Here is a 6,000-nt window from a genome sequence, read left to right on the forward strand (position 1 = left end):
AGCAGCATGAACTGCATAAAAGATTAATCATGTCTTGTGGGAAATGGGGCCTTAATGGGATCTGGGAGAGCAGGGGTGTGTAAGGACAGGAAAATCTGATATCGGTGTTGGTGGGCAGTGATAGCTGCTGGTAGAGGATGGATTGTTTTAGTTGGAGTGAGGATGTTGCACATCAGTAGCCTCAAGAGGACTGAGAGAGCACTGGGAATTTTAAGGAGAGGGAAATGTCTCTGTGAATAACGGTTGCAGCAAGCCTATAGGTAAACTATTCTGTGGATAGTGCATTGCATTTCCTGATGATAGGTGACAAGTGATCAATATCCAAAGTGCCACTTCCAGGTGAGAATCAGATACCCAAGTGACTTTTGAATATGTTACATGATACAACAATTAGAATACTAATCTGCTAAATGTATTTGGGATGTAATATTTTCAGACAACGAATTCATCATCTTGTGATACTTTCTAGTAGCTTGTCCTGCAGTACAGGTGTCCTCCTTGCTAGGTTTTTCTGGGTATGATCCTGCATTATTGAAGGCAGTAGAAGTTTTCTGTCGATATGAGCGAGAACAGGTCTTAGATTAGAAGTTACAGGAAATATTTAACACAAGTACACAGCAGAGTTTAATTTTGCTTAGAATATTGATTTACAAGTCTCCCTGTTTTTTTCTTTGCATCTCATTTTACCTAGAGGAGGCCAACTGGACACAATGATTCTGAATAAGGATTTAAGGCGGTGTTTGGTTGTAATAATTCAAACAATTTCCCACTTGTTTTCTCCTTTAAAAAAACCTAAGAGTTCATGAGTAATAATTTTATGTGTTCTGGAGAATTTGTTTTTCTTCCAGTTTCCCAAAAACATTAAGGAAGAAATAAATTTAAGGAAAAAATGTAAGTTGAAATTGGAGCACAAGAGGGCCAGCCTTGTCCTCTGGTTTTGACAAATACTTTCTATATGTTAGGAAATTCATACTAGCTGAACTGCATTGAGGCACATACACCAGCACAGAAACATAATGGAAATGCCAAGCACCAACGCAAAAGCCGCAGTTTTCACTGGCATAGATATTAATACAGTGGCATCCTGGTATCAGTTGCTCTAGTGACCTCTGCATTTAGCGTTTGTGCCAGTGTAATGAGACCCTATTCTTCAGAGATGTCTTTCTTTAGTTTTCCCCATTACCACTTCAGTGTCTCATGAGCCCAGGGATTTCTATTTGTGAATAGTTGCTTGCTAAGCAGTTAGCATTAATGATGTGTACATACAAAACTTAAGACTAGTATGAACACATCTGAAGAGGGAGCCAAAAAGTATAGCAGTGCTTTGTAACGACATAATACCTAGTAAAATCTTACAAAATACTGAAAGTGGTTACCGTTAAAAAAATAAAATAAAAACACAGCTAAAAACATAACCTGTTATTTTTACTGTTCCTTTTTGAAAATATAAAAGATGCAGATGTTCAACCTCATATTCCAGCTTGAGTGTTGCTATTGTTTCCTAATTGACACACATCTTGATATTCAAATGTCATCTGACAGGTTGCAATGTATTTAATTCATTACTTGGAGAAAACCAAAAAATCTTCCCTTTAACATACAGAGATCAGCTTGAATTCTGAATGGCATACGAGTGATGGTCCTGCTCCTACAGAGCTCTCCCAGGCAAGTATTGTCTACAAATGGGAGTTCAAAGGTGAGCGTTATGATAGTATAATCATAGTAATACTTTGCTATTAAATATGTTAAGCCTAAGACAGCGTATTCCTTTCTGCAGAAGTGTTTATTGTTTCAGACCATGGAGTAAGGCTGTGGTTAGGCTACCTTGCTCACTCAATTGTATGTAATCTGTGTTATTTAACTTAGTTGCAGAAAACACATTCAGCTCCCTTCACACAGTCTTAGATTTATTGTCATGTCCTGCATCCTGTGCTTGGTCAGGTTAGTAGAATTACCTTCAGGGCATGCTGTGCTTGCACCATTCCAAACTGCGGTGGGTAGCAGGTGATTGCAGGTGGCTCTCAGGGAGAAACTCTGTGTGCCTAGGAGAATTTGGAGTGTAGAGGTCAAATTTCCCAAATACTTACAGATTCTGAAAGTCTCAGTCAACAAATTCCTCTGGACATCAATACGTGGTCAGATGCAAGTTGTTTCTGTACTTCCCAACAGGTTTGGGTAAACTGCTTTTTGAGCTTGTAGGCACTTTTGGATCAGACCTATCTTGGAGCAGCAGAGTTTGTTTGTTTTTTAGTTACATGGCCTGAAGAGGCCCCATTTATATAGCACGCAGGACAATGTGAGAAATGGCTAATGTCATGCTCATCTGACTTGTCCAGCATAACTTGTGTCCTGACAGGACAGAACATCAGTTGTGTTGAAGTATAGGGAAGTGCCCAATGTTACATACCATGATTTGTTGCAAAATTAGGGAGGTAGTTATCTGTGTTAATCTGAAGCCAGGCAGCGGGCAGGGTAGATACGCACCTTACGGATTAACTAAATATGATACATGAAATAAACTCAAATTCCTGAAAGCTTCTGCTCTGTATATGTCTTATTTAGTTAGTCTGTAAGGTGCATATCTTCTACCCTCCCTTCTTGTTGCAAGATCTATAGTCAACTGAATGACTTCTGTGTATGGATGCAGATGGTACTAAAGTCACCATAGAAGGGAGAACTGAGTTACAACATGACCACAAAATTGCTGTAGAGAGAGACTAAGCAAGGTTACTCTTAGTAGTTCGCAAAGGGAGAAATGGTTTATACCAGTATAAAATGAGAGTAACATTGAAGTCAGTAGCATTTTACCAGTTTGAAATTAATCTGATGCAGACTCAGGCCGTATATTCCATAAATGCAAGATGTAGATATCAGTACCAAACCCAGCTGCTTATTTAGTAAACATTTGGTTGTGCCTGTAATAATGTTAGTAGCGTCCACGCTGAAGTGCAGAGACTGTAAGTTAATTGTAGGCTTAGAATTCAGTGATGCAGGCCTTTACAGACTGAATGCATAATATAGACAGTGCAGTCAGGGCCAGATTCTGCCATGTTATGCCAGTCTCCATGCATCAGTAAGGAGTAAATTCACTAACTAATGGATTTTCTCCAGATTTTCATTGGCATAGCTAAGAATTTGGCCCAGTGGAATTATTTCAAATGTACACAAATCCAGCGCATATCAGTCTGGTCTCTCATTTTATAAGGAAGGCGTTAACCACCTGGTGTAGGAGGGGTATCAGCCGCTGTGGAGGCACCCAATAACTATATGCCTTGGGTTTTTTGTAGGAAAGACATAAGACAAATATATATTTCCAACAGCGAACAGATAAGTTAGATTTAACAACACTGCAATTACTTGAGGATCAAATTCAACTTGGAAAGACATTGATTCAAATCCACTGAATTGCAGAGTTATTCAGAAAATATCTACGGTCGCATCCAGACGAGCGGGAATGTGCGTTTCCCCAGGCACAAGTAGCAGTGGTACATCTTGCGCTGCTGGTGCTTGTCCCTGGGGAATGCCCATGCCATGCACGCTCTGGTGTGCAGCAGGTTACCCTGGGTGCGGTAGGGGAGGCTGGGGCCAGCAACTGTGCTGGCCTCAGCAGCCTTATCTGTGGTTCTGGAGGGTATCGGGGCCACGGTGCTCCTGCTGCAGGGAGCCTGGCTGGCACTTGGAGCATGGCTGTAGCCAGCCAGGCTCTGGTTTTGTGCAGTGCATGCTACTACCATCTGAGCTGCCACACTTTTTTTGGCATGGATTTATTTTTCACCCTGGGATCTCCCAGGGTTAAATCCTTGGGTTAACACCCTCCCCCCGTGCTGCAAAGTAGCAGCCTGGGGAGTGCCTTCATGGGGAATGCCTTCGGTGTGGCACCTACACATACCACACATTTGCACTTGTTTGGATGTGGCCTATGGGTGTAAGTGGGAGAAAAGTATATCCTGAAAATTGAGTAGACAAAGCAAGCGTGAAATTTATTTTAAAATGTGTGTAAAAAAATTGAGGCTTTGGAGAACACTAACAATTGCCAGAGTCTCTTCTACGGCGCAGTTCAGGCCTGCAATAAAATGAAACTCACATTTTAATTTCAAGAAGGGACTTATTTCCTTCAAGCATGCAGAAGGACCTGCTTTTGGTACCCTATATGCCAGAAAGAATCCAGTCACCAGAAAGGCTACTATTAATTTTTGCCAGGTTCTGATCAATTCACAAGCCACTTATCAAAATTCCATAAAGTGTTCATGAATTGCTTTGCATATCTTGCCTGGGCAACTTTTGTATCACAATAGATACAATTAGAGCTCTTATTTCATGTATGTCCTAAAATGAGTGGCTGATAATGAAAGCAGAAGGGGAAATGGAGCTTAAGATAGGCTGAGGCCGCAAAAATACGCAACTCTGGTAGAATTGGACCAAAATCAATGCTTTGTGGGGGGGGCGGAGATTTTTTAAAGATAGCGAAATAAAGCACCAATCTAAAACTATAACAAAGATGAGAAATTTAAAATATAAAATAGACCATTTCTTTTATATTGTAATTTAAACATTCATGAAAGCATTGCGTTAATGTAATCAATGTGATAAGAAATACATTATGAAAATGCCCTGACTTCTTAAATTTCAGGGGTTTATTGCTTCTGGGACTTTTTCAAAAGTATACTTTTTTTTTTTTAAACAGTGTGATTTGAAGATGGGATTTAATTGCAATAAGACTATCTATTTGATTAATTACAGATCATTACAGAACATGTTGAACATAGTAGCTAGAGGTGTCACAATATTAATGACTAATAATCACCTCTGTTAAGTCTTAAAGCTTTATTGTCCCTCTGTTACAACTAATTTGGCGGACCATTAAAAGCCAAAATGATCTGAGATGTTTTTTGGGGCTGCAGCCAAACTGTTAAATTTCCTAGTACTGCCTGGGATTGCACTCCATTTTAAAATGCAATCATTTAGGTAACTTAAAATAATAACACTCTTCCCTTTCAGATAACACATGGCTCAAAGCTTTTCCTCCCCCTCAAGTCTTTAAGGCACTAGAACACAATCCATGTGGCCTAATTTTGTGCCTGGGTTTATGTCTGGGAAGCCAAAATTAGAATCGAGTCTTCTGTGGAGGGGAGAGAGATTCCTGTCAAAACTGATTTTCTAAGTAAGACAGTAATTTTGTGCCCGAGGGGGAGAGGATGAGGGTGCCCAACATTTCCCCCCTACCCTGCTACTGGAAGCAGGAAGGGCAGTCTTTTCTTGGAAAGCTGGCCAGCGAAGGTAGAGGGGAGGAAAGCTGGACTGGAGCTGGGCTGTCACTGGAGAATGAACCCCTGCTAGCCCTGCTGCCTGCTGTTGCCTTCACCTCACTGAAGTGTCTCCTTCTGTAAAATGGGTACAGGAATCCTAGAAAATGAGGGTTAGAAGGGACCCCAGGAGGTCATCTGGTCCAGTGCTCATGGTGACCCAAAAGCAGGCCAGATGGATATACGAAAGGGTCTTAAACAAACTTGAAACATGGATGGGCAGACTTTAAAAATGGGTTCTCCTTTAAAGGAGAAAAACGTAGCTTTTTCTCTTGCAGGCTGGCAGAGCCCTAGCCTGCAAGGGGCTGCTTGGGGGGCCCCTATGCCCCACACACTGGGGGGGGGGGGGCACGGGGTCGGGACTGGCCAGCAAAGTTGACAAATGGGTCCTGGTGCAAAAATAAAAAGCTGAGAACCACTGATGTAATTCCCACCCCCCCTTCCCCGAAGCAGGACCATCCTCATCCCTGCAGGATCTTAACCCCTCCGCAGCCTGTCCCCTTGTGAGGTTGAGGAAGTTTTGCCTCGTGCCTAACCTCCACTTCCCTCGTCCTGCCATCCCAAGAAGTCCCTGCCGCGTGTGCGTGTGGCAGGGAAGGAGGGAGGCGGGCGAGTCCCGGGCTCCCCGCGCCGGGCAGGACGAGGTGGTGTCGCCCGCCCCCTCCCAACCTTACGCAAGCGCCCGGAGGGCGGCAGG

The 6,000-nt window shown here is 42.5% G+C and overlaps 1 protein-coding gene across 4 annotated transcripts in view; it reads left to right on the plus strand.

The window, feature by feature from the left end:
- SERTAD2 (SERTA domain containing 2) overlaps positions 1-6,000 on the plus strand; it is a 105,380-nt gene that overhangs the window by 73,804 nt on the left and 25,576 nt on the right. Inside the window, exon 3 of one of the 4 annotated variants that reach the window (XR_002103538.1) lies at positions 1,611-1,750. The exons of 2 other annotated variants lie outside the window; for them this stretch is intronic. The gene's annotated coding sequence lies outside the window, so the exon portion shown is untranslated. Of the gene's footprint in view, positions 1-1,603; positions 1,751-6,000 lie in introns of those variants that run through there. One more of the 4 variants, XR_002103539.1, reaches the window with a different exon arrangement.

Source organism: Crocodylus porosus, unplaced genomic scaffold, assembly GCF_001723895.1.
Source record: "Crocodylus porosus isolate Cpor-Errol unplaced genomic scaffold, CroPor_comp1, whole genome shotgun sequence".
Taxonomy (NCBI): Eukaryota; Metazoa; Chordata; order Crocodylia; family Crocodylidae; genus Crocodylus; species Crocodylus porosus.